Genomic DNA, 14,046 nt, shown 5'->3' with positions numbered 1-14,046 from the left:
AGCTACAGGTTAACATTTGCAGCTTTGCCTCTGGTGGCTTTGCTCCTGCTCAATGGTCCACAGATCTGACATTGGACTCTTATCCACCCACTGCACCTGCTCGGTCTATCTTCTCACTCCAGCTTCATCTTCACCTGCCCGAGGGGAAATCCAGCAGAGATCAAACACGGTTTCCCTTCACCTCTCTGGTGCTCCAGAGCACTGTGGCTGAACAAGAGCAGCTGCAGCGGTCACCCAGCCAACGGGACAGCCAGAATGGCCACTGGTTAGAAGCACCAACCAGGAACACTGTCCTTTCCCCTTGTTATTCTGGAACACATAGAATCACCATTGGGGTCCTTAACACAAACACTGCCGTGAGGTAGAAGCAATGGCAGTGACTGGACAGCCCTCACCAGAGCTTACAAACTATGGAAACCAGTAACTGGGACTCTGCATGAGCAGAATCCAAAACAAGGCCACCGGAGGGTGAGGGTGGCAGATGCCAAGCCCGAGGAGCTGTCCCGGTGGCAGCGATTATGCAAATCGCTGGCCTCACATGCTTTGATGGTAATGTACTCATTTCTCCAACTTCCAGCACACTAAGTGCAAGCGTAGCTTAATGAGGGTGACTGGATTGGAAGGCAATCGGGGGCTGAGAACAGAGATGTTCGCCTCATTATAGTAACTTTCTACAGAAATGTTGGTGTGTCAAAAAGCACTAGTCCCTGGGCTCCAGTTCAAAGGCATGGTCCTCAAAGGTTTTAAAGGTATAAGCACTGATAGTATTCTTAAGCTATGCCTGTGAATCCGTTCAATATGTGGGACCCACAATAACCAAGCCCACAGCAAGACAGTAAGTCAAAACCTGAATAAACTCAAACCATGAGGTGACTCTGCTGACTTCTTTCTGTCCCTGCTACTCCCTCTCCCAGGCAGCCACCCTTCCTTGTATGGCCTCCTGAAATGGTACAGTATCTTGAAGAAAGAGTCAGGCCAAAGCTGTCAGTCCTCTTTCCCATCACCCACACATCTGAGCTGCCCAAGGAAAGCCCAGGGGTAATGTTGAACCACTGAGAAGACAGACATCTGTTGCACCACATCTACTTAATTCTGAGGTTTTAAAGATTTTTTTTAAATCACATGTATGAGTCTGGAGTGAGTGTAGATTCCGGCAGAGGCCAGACCAGGACATTCGATTCCCCTAGTCTTTTTGTTGTTACAGTTGCAAATAGCAGAAAACGTAGCTAACGGTCTATGGCACGCATAGGAGTCTGTAAATAGTAGTCTTTGCAGAACAGGAAATCTCAAATGACTGTTTCAGAGATGCTGGGAGTCTGGAGGCTGGTCAGGGATGGTAAGATGTGGGTGGGCCAGCATCACCGATTCTTTTTGTCCCGTGCCTCACCATTATAGAATGGCCTCACCATTATGGAATGGCCTCACCATTATGGAATGGCCTCACCATTATGGAATGGTGGCAGCAGCCCCAAGCACTGCATGTGAACCCCACTGCACTTCAAGCAGGACACAGCGTAGACTGAGAGTCCTCCCTCTGTTTCCTCCCACAGAAGGATGAAAATCCCCTCCCAGCATCCCTCAGCGGACTTCCCCTCCTATTTTGGGAACTTTCAGTCACTCATGTGTCTGCCCTTAGGGTTAGAGCAAGGCTTATCCTCCCTGAGTTTAAGAGATGCTTGCTTGGCTTCATTAGCAAGGACAGAGAGTGTTGGACTTGGTAAAATGTCCACCTGCCTTGGAAGTATCATCTCTAGAGACAGTAAGAGACGGGACCTTGGGGAGGTGACAACCTGGAGGCCGTTCACTGCCTGCAGTAGGTCTTCCTGCTGGGACACAATCTACAACAGTCCTCTTTACTCTTTTGTTCTACACACGTGTATACTTTTTCCCTATGCTAAGCATACTCAGGCAGACGTCAACGGAAGTGGTATCCACATATGACCAGGGACTGTTCAGCTCTGCTCTCTCACACCCACCAGTCAGGTGAAAGACACCCAGAAAGCTAGACTCAAGCCAATCTCGTAGAAAACAGAGAGTCCCTGAGCAACTGTGCCCGGAGCCTGAAGATTCCTGCAGGGTCGGTGGGGGCGCAAGTGTCACGGTGACTTCACCACAGGAGTGTGCAGGCTACTGAAGAAGGTAGAGCCTGACAAAAAGGAAGCTGCCTTCTCTAAGACTGGAAGGGCTAGTCTTTGCCTCTACCACTGCAGCACAAGCTGAAGGTAGCATTTCAGGGAACTAGACCCTGACAATGGCAATGAGACACAGCCTGGGATGTGAGAATCTGTAAGCAGACTGCTAACCTGGATGTCTCAATAGCAGGTCTCCGTTCACGTGAAATGTAGGTGACACTGGGACGTTCCTCACAGCATTCGAGAAACAGGATAGGCTATATACTGAGGTATTAGGAAAATGTTTGCTCAGTGATGCTTGCCAGAGCATCATCAGTTCCAGCAGCGGACGGAGAACCAGGCAGCCTCTTGTCACAGCCAGCATATTAAAGAGTTAAAGCTGCCAACCAGAAAATCACCTCCCTGGCACCTCACCTCAAAGCTCAAGAGTCTGGCTACAGCTTAGTCAACAACGAGTAACCTCCAAAGCACACATGCATAGTAAGTATGCAGTTTGATACAACGTAATATTTTGTTTTATTTTCTGCATATTTTTCTTGTTAAATCTTCAAAAGAATCCAAGGGGTCTCCATAGTATGTAAAAAGGAAAAAAAGCCATCGTCACTCCAAGATCTGAGAGAGAAAGAGAGAGAGAGAGAGAGAGAGAGAGAGAGGGAGGGAGGGAGGGAGGGAGGGAGGGAGGGAGAGAGAGAGAGAGAGAGAGAGAGAGAGAGAGAGAGAGAGAGAGAGAGAGAGACTTGGGCCATGCCCCTTCCCACACCTCCAGTCTTTCCCACTGCCCAAGAATTCTAAATTAACCTCTTCTTTCTTTTTCTTTACACCTTTTCCCCATGTGCACATCCCAAAGAAGAAATCTTTTAGGTTGGCGTTATTAAATTCTATGTAAATGTGGGCAGGACACTCTTCTTGCAGAGGACCTGACTTTGGTTCCCAGTACTTGGGCTCATAACTGCCTGAAAAGTCCAGTTCCAGGGGATCATATGCCCTCTAGTGGCCACAACAGGCACCTGCACAGATTTGCACATACCCACACATACACATTCGGAAACATGTATACACACAAATAATTAAAAATAAAATGAGTATTTGCGGCACTAGCTAGATGGCTCAGCAGTTAAGAGTGCTTGCTGCTCTTCCAGAGGACCCAAGTTCAGTTCCCAACGAATGCCTACATCAGATGGCTCATGACTTGCCTGTACCTCCAGACCCAAAGGGTCTAACACCCTTTTTTGCCTTCTTTGGGCACACACACACACACACACACACACACACACTAATTTAAAAATAATAAAAATTTCAATTCTGTGTAAGTGTACAGTAGGCATTCTCCTGCAACTTGCTTTTTTCCATCTGTTGTCTGATTAGAGAGGCACCCATGTTTACACACAAGAAGTTTTCCACCACCTTCACCTCAGGCTGCAGGATGGTATTCCATTTAGAAGACGACTCAGTTTACCTTGCTACTTTCTCTGGATCTTTGCCTTTCCCCCAAAGTGACTCCTTATTCGGGTATGGGTGTGCATAAATCTTATTTTGGGCCAAACTGAGACAACCTCGAGTCAAAGTTTGTCTTGAATACTACTGACTTTTACACAGACCAACAACGTAAGACTGGATTGTAGGGTACTGTCTCAGGATTTCCTAATCACCCCCCACAGTACAGGTTGATGGTAGTTTCACATCCAAATGCTACCAGTTTCTGCATCCACGTGGTAGTCCTGAGAGAAAGCCTAACGGATTAACTCCACCTAGTACCCTGGAACGAAGGGAAACAAACCCTTTCGGTGGGAAGATGAGATGGCACAGCTCCAGCCCCTGTGATTCCCGGCAATCCCACTTCATCTTCACGCCTTACGGAAAATCTAGCTTCAGGCAACAGCAGCGAGATGTAAACAGTTGGGTCCTTTTTCTGTGCAGGGGCTGAAGGTCTACCCCATGTTGCAGTCTGTGCGGTGAAGCTCGAGGGCTTCAGTGGCTTGTCCAAGGTCACAGTGCTTAGAAGCAACAGAACCTTAATCATTGTATCTAAGTTGACGACCATAACTTTATTAATGAACTGGGACATCTCTACCAGACAAACGAGGTGCTGTTAACAATGAAACCAGAGCAGGTATGAGCGAAGCAGACCGGGTAGGACATGTGACTCCCACGCCCCAACTTTGCCTTATGCCCTTGTGATCTCCCATAGCTGTTAATGACTTAGGGGACTGACCTGATTCAGGACTCAAATCTCTGGTGAGGACACTCTGTAGAGATATACAGAGGTTGTCACAGGGTCCCTCGCCCTTTTCTCTCTGGCACATTTGGAACACCTGATAGACGTGCCTGTGGCGTCCTGCCATCCAGCACAGCAGGTTGGAGAGGATCATAATATGCTTCCCTGAGATTCATAATTAAATCGCAGAAACACTCTTCCGCCCACAGCCACTCCTGTGTTCTGCTGCCAGCAGCAGAGTTAATGTCCCATTTGCTGGAGCAAGTATGCCTCCAAGAGGCGGCAGCCATATATTCTCCAGGAGGTGTGCCATCGGCTGCCCGTCCATCCCTCCAGGAGAGTGCATGAGCACAAGTAAACAGACAGGAGTGCATGCTCTCTTGCTGTCTCACACCAAACAGCTTTTGTTTTTAAGGAAATGTCTCAGACACAGAGAAGTGATTGCATAACACTATCCCTGACCCCAAAGCACATGTGTGTCTATTTTTGTCATACAAGACTGTTCCCAACCGCACTATTCATAGTCGCCCCAAACCAGAAATGACAGAAATGCCTGCCAACAGCAAAATGCTGGCTGTGGTCTAGTCATGTAATATAAATGTTCTACAACGCGGGCAGTGTACGGATCACCGTGACACGCCGTAAGTCTCGGACTCAAACTGCTGGGGGAAACGAAAAAGCTAATAAGCAAATATTCACACTGCACTTTATTTAGTGAGGTTCAAACCCAGGCAGGCATGACAACAAGTGTTAGGAACAAGCACCGTTTCACTCCCGTGCAAGAGGCAAGCACAGTAATTGCCAGAGGCCTACAGCTTTTCTTGGGAGGCTGACAAAAGTCTATTCTTTGAGCTGGGTGGTGCTTGTGGAGAAGGTGGGACAATTGACCAAGTGACATAGCCAGCGACGTGTGCAGCTTTTGGTAAGATATGTTCCAACTGAAGGGAAAGTTTTTTTGCACTTGTATAGACTTAAAGCTGTCTCCAGTCACCCTTCTGTTGCTTATACCAAAACCATCTTCACTCAGACTGTGTGGCCTCTAGCAAGCCAGGAGCCTGATCATTTTCTGCCCAGGCCCATGAGATACAGGATTCATACGTGAAGCACTAGATAGAAATACAGGAAACAGCTAAGCCAGCGCTTGGCACACAGGCAATCGGGTGAGCACTCGAAACCCTGGGCTGATTCAACTGATGGCCCTCCCTGTCTGCACCCGCCTTTCTGGTATTTGGGACTTTTCTCGTTCATTATCTCCTCCAAAGTGTGGGGGGGAGTGTCAGGGAAGGTTGAAACGGTCAAAGCCACTGATCCATTTCAAGGAGGGGGCGGGGGAGGAACAGGTAAACTCTGCCTGGGGGACAATCATCCACGTGTGTCCAAAGCCCAGGGGAAAAGATGTCTGTACCCAGTAATTCCAAGCCAGGAATCTATGCTTAAGAGACAGCAAGAAAGACTGGTGTGATGTTAAGTGTATACAACTATACATTATTTATGAAACCTACAAACCAAGAAAATATATAAATAAATAAATACATTACATCCAAAAATAGTTAAGGAAAGCAATGTCGGTGAGAACTTTTATTGATGGGAAAAAGCCAAGTATCAGAACAACACACCTCTCTGTATCCATTTTTTTTTTTTAGATAACAGATATCCAGAGATTAATAGGAGCCTAATCAAAATGTAAAATACCAACATAATAGCCATGTAAACCTTTCTTATATCTGTATTTTTAATGTTCTTCTGTGTGTATTGCTTTCCTGGTGGTTACTCTAAATATGAAACATGGATTTTCTTTTCTCCTGGGGCCTTCATCCCTGTTGTCAAGGTGACAACCAGCTGCGATCCATCCCATTTTCAAAAGGGCATTGAGCAATGCAGTGTGTGTCTGAAGAAAGGTGACTGACAGATTGGCAAAGTACTTCAAAATTAAGCCCCCTGGGGAAAGGCCAGAGGCACAGGCACATGAGCCTTGGAGAAGACCAGCTGATAGAACAGCTGCCTTGGAGTATCTGACACAGGAAAGGGATTCTTCTTGACCTGCAGAGGAGGCTCCAGGGGTCAGAACCAACACTAGAGACTCACAGGAGAAGGGTAGCTGGAAGATCACAGCTTAGAAACTCAGCATGCTGCCTTGCTGGCCAACAATGGGTGGCTCCTCTAGAGGTCCCTGTGCTGACTCTGGGACAATTGGTGCATGAACAAGCACCCACTTCCTTTATCATTCTTCCCCGACCTCTAGTGAGCTCTTCAAAGGTTACAGAAACAGACCCACTCTTCGCCATTTGCCTCTCTTGGTCCAGGTCATTAACGGCAGCCTCTTCCCTCTGATGCCCTACGGCTTCCCCTCTGGTGCCCTACTTCCTAACTGGTTTCTCCTTCCCACGCTTACTGCCCTGTCTCTGTCCATTCGCTACAGAGAAGCTAAGGTAATGATTTTTTCCTAGAACAAATTTTTTTAAAATTAACATACTCAAATTGCTGCAGGTGTGAGAATAGGGGAGAATCTTTAGGAAGTCCCAGAGATCTGGGATAGGGGATGCTCCCAAGAGTCAATGCGGGTGACCTTAGCGGAGATGCTTGACAGTAGGGTCATGGAACCCAAAGAGGCTACCTCCAGGAACCAGGCAGGACTCCCAGTGGAAGGATAGGGACACCAACCCACCCAAAAAGTTTTAGACCCCAAATTTGTCCTGTCTAAAAAAAAGGACAGAGCCTCTGTGTGGCTGATACAACTCCTTGTGACCTAGGCACAACTGGCCAGTCAGCACCCACTGCTTCTGTCCCTTACTGAGCAGGATATCGCTGACCTCTGTGTCTGTGCCAGAATATTCATACTTAACACCCTCTGCTTCCTCTGCCCGGAGAAACTATCATGGGGCTAAGTCCTACCATTTCCAGAGCTCAGCCTGAATATTTCTCCAGAAGCCTCCCTTTACTTCCAAATGCTAGGTTAGATGCCTCTCTCATCTGTGCTTACAACACGTGAACATATCCCACCAGAGTACTGTTTCGAGTATGAACATGCATGTGGCGTGCATGTAGGTATGCACGCTCACACGTGAGCAGGTAGACGTGTGCATGCTTGTGAAGGCCTGAGGTTGAAGTCGAGTGTCTTCCATGATTGTTCACCCTCTCTTCAGACAGTGTCTCTCACTGGCCCTGAGCTCGTCAATGTGGCTAGTTTGGCTAGCTGGCTTGTTCCCGGGATTCTGTGACTCTGCCTCCCGGGTGCCAGGATTGCAAACAGGCTGCCCACCCTGGTTTTATAAACCTTCCGAACTCAGGTCCAAGGCTTGCTGGGTAATATGACCTCATTGGCTGAGTCAATGTCCCAGCTACATGATTTGCCTTCAATCATAGCTCCTCCTACTTGGAAAACTATAGGAAGGTGGAGATATATCTTTACTACTCAAAGCTGTTATAGAGGGCTTTAGTTTCCACATACACCCTCATGCATTCATAAGCACATTTAAATTTAGACGAATACTAGATCTCCATGGGAAATATTCCTAATGAATAGCATTTTCTAGAAGCAAATCTAGACTTCCTCCAGCTCCTCTGTCCTGGGTTCACGAGCTGTTGCTTCGATTCTTACCAGCCAGCTTAATAGTTATTCTTTACCAACATCTGAATGCCCAGGAGCAATCTTCAGTACGTCCACAAAAAAGATCGATAGGTAACACTAAATAGACTGAAAAAGATGTGTAATATCGAATTCATAAAGTGGCAGGATATAAAGAAAGAAATAAATCAAGAAAATGCTGGCGGACACAAGACTAATAAGTAAAAAATAAATCTTCCGAGGCCGGCTTTCCCAAAGGCATAAGCAGTTCCTGCTAATTCGAAGAAAGTGCTTCACACAAGAAAGACAGGGTTTCAAGGCCAGTGCCCGGGATTCGGAGCAGGAGCCTGGTAGGAAAGGCAAGTTATGTGTCTTCATGAGACAGTGCCTAAAGAAGGGGACAGGGGAATGTGGAGGCCTCTCTTCATTTCCATGCATTCTCCTTCCTTCTTTCCTGGCAACAGAAACTGATTTTTTAGTCAGGAATATTAACGTCCCTGGAAAACACTACACTTGACCCATCTTTATAATCAGGTCTCCAAGGAGACATGAGCAGACCTGTTGGGTGAACCTCACTGAAGCACGAGGTCACTCCAGTCTCTTCCCCGCAGGCTAGCATGGAGAGGGGACGGCTTGACTATTTTCAGACTCTGGTAACGGGAGGGTTCAGAGGGCGCGTGGAGAGAAAATCCAACAGAGCCTGCAACCTTAGGAACTTACGGATGCTTCATAATTAACTATGGACGGCCTACTTCGAAGCTCCCCACCCTCAGGGAAACACCCTGCTATGCCATCTCATACTGAAAGGCTTCCCAGGAAAGACTCTCTTTGTTATTTAGGACAAGTCAACCTCCTTCAGGGCACGGTCCTGGTTTTTTTCCTAGGGAACAAGACACTCCCGTCTTTGACCCTTTACATGTGAGCCCCACAGGTAAGCGCCTTGCTGGCAGCTTGCAGGCATTCATGGAAATCAGAGACCCTCAGAGAAGCTGTGACAATTCACGACAACGAAAAGGAAGTCATTTCCCAAGACATCTATATTGTCAAGGACCATGAAGAAGATTGTTTGCCCAATGAACCAAGGTATGCCTGCAGCAAAACACGAAGGGTTCCTGCCAAGGACTTGGAAGATCCCTTCAACCAAAGTACAGGTCTTAGGTCCCCAAGTCAGAGCTCTGAGAACAGCCCTGGACCACTCCAGATTCCCAACCGCTTAAGCTAAGGCCTCTGGTATTCACTCAAATTAAACACCCACCAGACTGACTGAAATGTGCCAGCCTTCTGGTCTGTACAGTGCTACCATCCCCATTGGTTCTGGTGAACACCAGCCTTCTAAAACACAGCTAACTGTGCTGCCCTCACCGGGGACATTAAATATCTTATTATGCAAATTAGGTGCTAGGGATACAGATGAAATGACACGGACCTCATTAACACAGAGTCCATTAGTTTAGACGATGTGACCATCCTCGGTGCTGGATTTTATTTTTCTAATATCTATAAAAGGAAGACAACATGCAAAATAAACGGCCAACACATAGCACAGAAGACCTATTCACCCTCTGCTAATATTTACTGGAAGTCTATCACGTGTCAGCATTAGGGGGGCAGCCACAGATATTATTTTGTGTGGTTCTCATTAAGAGAACTCTGTTGTGCAAGAATGTAATGTCACCTTGTTAAAACAAGCTAGAAGTCTGGAAAATTAAAATATGTACATCCGTAGAACAGAATGTCTCTGCGACCATCATAAAACCACTGGGGTAGCTCAGTCAGTGCTGGTGTGGTGACAAGAATGAGCACGGAGTGGAAGGAGAAAGGGATTGGAACTCTCTTTGAAGTATGCCGTTCATATTAAAAACAAGAGACGAGCTGGCGACACACAATACCAGTGGATATGCAGAAGAAAGCTCAAGAGGAAAGACAATCAATAAGACCCATCAGTCTGGGATAAAAGGGCAACATTTTTCACTATAATTTTGCAAAGTGGAAATGGTCCGTGGTTGTCACAGAGTTTGGAACATATATGTAAAACTCCGGGTTTACAGCTTGCCCGGGAAGTGATGCCGCCATTCATCACTCTTTAAGTGCATTCATCTTCTCTCTTCCCTACATCTGGTTCCACCTTTAAAAACTAGCATGCTAAGGCACTGTGGAGTGAGCCTACGTTTTGGACGTGTTTGAAGAAGTACAACTGTAATGAAAGTTTTTCTGTAGCTCACTTTCCCACTACACTCCCTGCCTTCTCCCTTCTCTGGCTCTGTTCAACACACATACCCATAGTCCCACATTATGAGGTGGTAGATGGAAGAGCGGAGGAGAGGGGACGGGGAGGCTCAGCGCTCTTCCCAGGCAGGATTAGAACTAAGAAGCGCCTTGGTACTCTTACTGCCTCAGGTTCATGTGGGTCAGTAGTTTCCATCCTCATACTGATTAGAAAAGAGCTAGCCTAAAACCACTTCATTGACACCAGCCGCTACTTTGAAAGTAGTGTGTGTGTGTGTGTGTGTGTGTGCATGTGTGCACGTGCATGAGTGTGTGTGTGTGTGTGTGTGTGTGTATGTGTGTGTGTGTGTGTGTAGGGCAAAATTTGATGTTGGGATGCCTTCATGCCTTCAACCATTTCTCTACTTTATATTCTTAAAGATTTGTTGTTATTTTTATTTTTTATTTATGTGTATGTTCCCGTATGAGTGTACAACATCTTTAGGCAGGAACCTGTGGAAGCCAGAAGAGGGCATCAGATTCCCTGGAGCTGGAGATGGTTTTGAACTACCTACTCTTGGTACCGGGAACCAAATTCACATCCCCTGGAAGAGCAGTAAGCACTTAACCCTAAGCATGCCACCGTATTTTTTTGAGACAAGGTCTCTCACTGGGACTGAAGATTGGCTTTGGCTAGACTGGCTGGGCATCAACCCCCCACGATCAGTCTGTCTCCCCATCCTGCTCCTGAGCTAGCTCTGGGGTTACAGGCAGGTTCTGTGGAACCCTGCTGGTGTGCTGAGATCTAAACCTGAAGGCCTCATGATGGTGCAGCCAGTACTTTGTCTACTGAGCTCTCTCTCCAGCCCAGTGGAAACATCTGATAATTCTTAACAGTAACCATAAATACACTGTAGTTACCCAGAGTAACCCTTCAGCATCTTACAGGCATCTGTAGACTCAGCTCACAGGTAGAGGGTTCTCGGGTTTCTTCGGTACACAGGGCACGTCCTCCTGGCTGCTCTCTCTTCGCATGAGTAATGGCAAGCTGGGGAATTGGAAACTGACAGTTTTGCTTTCTCCGTGCTGATAAAGGGGAACAAATTATGAATTTGCCCCGAGTGTGCAGTGCACTGTTTTAAGTTGTTTTGTTGGCATTTTTCTCCCAGTAGCAGAAACCAGCAGGGGGAAAAAGATACTTGGTAACTTCTTTAGGAAAAATCCTAATAGATGTGTGGGTATAACTCTAGTCGATCTGTCACATAAAGAAACCCCAAGCAATGGCACCAATTAAAAATCGTTTTAAAGACAGCTCTACTAAAGGTGACACCCTGGAAACCGAAGTCCCTGTGTTGTAATAACCGTAAGAGGCTCTGTATATGGAGTATTTGTTATACCCTGGGACACAAAGGGTTTTACTGTCAAGCAGCAGTTTGTCACAGTTCCCTGGGGCCATTATTGTCCCTGTTTTGCAAATGGACCGAGGTTTGCTGAGATGGATGGGACTGTTCAAAGTCAGAGGGCTAGCACATGGCAGAATGGAGACGCAAAGGCTAGCCCTGAAGAACGACAAGGCGTGCTCTGCAAGTGTATGAGGGAGAAGACCAGGACAGAACACTCCACACCCAGAATGATCTCTTACTACTTTCAGTACACAAGCCGGCACTCCAGATCCTGGCATTGCTCTCCTCTCCTGGGTCTCTCATGAACAAACCTGTGTGTGTCATCTCACCTGTGCTCCTCTGAGATGCCACAATGCCCTAGACCAAGTCGTAGCTCTGAAACTGGTGCTCGGAGGCACTTCCCCGGAATAGGGAAATCAGAAGAGGGTGAATCTAAGCCACAGGGTGCATCAGGGTACATGATGTGTACTTTGCAAAGGGAAAACAAACTGACAAGCAAACCTGCAGACTGTATTAGCTGCCAGCCACCTTCCAATGCATTTGTACTTACGATCTCTGGTGGGCGCTGATGAATCCGGGGTCAACTCTGGGTCATCCCCCATGGCTGGGTTAGCAGTAATGCAGTTAGCACTCTGCTCCTGACACACCTGTATCCTGAGACACCACTCTCTGCCTCATTGTCTTCCACAGCTTGGACTGTTCTCTCCCAGTTTCCTTTACACCATCACCCTATCTCCCCAGCTCCTACAGTGCCAAGCATGGAGGCTTGGGTCTCCTCGCCACACGGACTTTCTTAGATTACACTACATGTCTCCTAGCCAGAACCAGACTCTCAGCTGCCTGTTTAGCATTGCTGTCTGGGGTGGTCAATGGACAGACAACCTGTGGTCTACAGTAAACTTCCATACTCCCACCAATACGACTAACATCAGCCCGTGCTGATGGAAAAGCCGGCACTTGGTCTTCCTTAGATGTTCAAGGCCAAGAGGAATTTTAATTCCCACTAGAATAAGAATTTAAGGCCAATCACTCTCCTCTAGGCCACATGCCTACAACCAGTTTCCCTTCTGCACACAATGTTCCTGTAGCTTGGCATGTGCTTTCCAGAAACCTATCCCTGGGCTCACTCGGTCCCCCTCTTCAACAATTGTCCAAACGTCCCTTCCGGTGAGACCTTTGTAACCGGCCTCTCAAAACACTTTCTTTGCCTTGGCTTTATTTTGCTCCACAAAACATCACTGCTCTACCAGATTTATAAAGTTCTTTATTGCTTATATTCCCAGGTTAGGATGTAAACTGCAAGCAGGTTTACAAAGGGCTTTCAGTCACGTCCGCTGAGGCTTCTGCAACACACAGTGAAGTGTTTGGAACAGAGTAGGCATCTCTTTGGGGGGAAAAATGATTCAATCTACAGGCACACAAACATAGCCTGGCACCCCACGGCACACACTGTCAGTAGCAATCAGAGGAGATGGCATACCATCTGTCTCATACACTGGTGTCTTTCCCTCTTATCTTAAAACAGCGGTCATTTTTGACTTAAGATTAAGTGTAATTTGTGTTGCATTTAGACTCCATGCTGCCAGAGAACAAAGAGGACACTGGATATCTTCCATAATAGCTTACAAACTAGACTCAGCATGTCATTTTAATATATAGAACCTTTATATTTTGACACATGGATTATACACAGCGTAGGGCTACACTTCTCAAGTTGGGAAACTAATTTACTGTCAGGATTTCCATGATAATAGGACACTGTCTTTTCTTTGCATGTCAATGGGCAGTGCTATCTGTTGTTCTCTAGCGGGCTGCACTATCTGGCTCCTCTTTTCATTTTGTTTTGGTTTTTCCAACATTGTAATCTTCCTCTTACCTGCTGTGACCTCGGTCTCAGCAAAAGACAGCAACCAAGAATGTTATTATAGCAAATTACCCGACACAGTCAACTTACACAAAGCGAAGGTTGTTTTGACTCAGGGTTTCTGAGACTTCAGTTTATGGGCCTCTGGTCCTGCTGCTTTGGGGGCTGTGTGGAAAGAGGACATTGATGGCAGAGAACACACACTGGAACACAGCAGCATATCTCACGGTGGTCAGGAAACCAAAGGGAAAAGAAGACAAAGGCGCAGGGTCCCATTTCCCTTTTTCAAGGGTATATATACCACAGTGGCTGGAAGGTCCCCCAGAAAGTCCCACCCCTACAACTCTCTACCCGTTCTCTACAGTAGCAAGCTGAATACCAATAAGCCTGTAATGTAAGTTTTTGTGAGATTTCTCAGATGCCCAGGAGCATCCTGCTGAATTACTTACAAGTGGGTGAGAGAGTCATCAGCAAGATAGCTTGGTATCTTGAAAAAGACCCCGTTTTAGTCCCAGCACTTACACCGGGTGTCTCAGAACCATCTCGGGTTCCAGTTCCAGTAAATTGGACACCCTCTGGCCTGTGCACGAACCTGCTTGTGCATGGTATACACAATCTCTCTCTCTCTCTCTCTCTCTCTCTCTCTCTCTCTCTCTCTCTCT

The 14,046-nt window shown here is 46.9% G+C and overlaps 1 protein-coding gene across 4 annotated transcripts in view; it reads right to left on the bottom strand.

Annotated features, from left to right (window-relative positions):
* Window positions 1-14,046, bottom strand: part of Tmcc3 (transmembrane and coiled-coil domain family 3) — a 245,731-nt gene that overhangs the window by 207,197 nt on the left and 24,488 nt on the right. Inside the window, exon 1 of one of the 4 annotated variants that reach the window (XM_028783006.1) lies at window positions 13,475-13,549. The exons of the other annotated variants lie outside the window; for them this stretch is intronic. The gene's annotated coding sequence lies outside the window, so the exon portion shown is untranslated. Of the gene's footprint in view, window positions 1-13,474; window positions 13,550-14,046 lie in introns of those variants that run through there. 4 annotated transcript variants of the gene reach the window in all.

Source organism: Grammomys surdaster, unplaced genomic scaffold (assembly GCF_004785775.1).
Source record: "Grammomys surdaster isolate TR1022 unplaced genomic scaffold, NIH_TR_1.0 958, whole genome shotgun sequence".
In the NCBI taxonomy this organism is placed as follows: domain Eukaryota; kingdom Metazoa; phylum Chordata; class Mammalia; order Rodentia; family Muridae; genus Grammomys; species Grammomys surdaster.
Note: the sequence above shows the minus strand (reverse complement) of the source record. Positions and strands in the feature narration are given on the sequence as shown.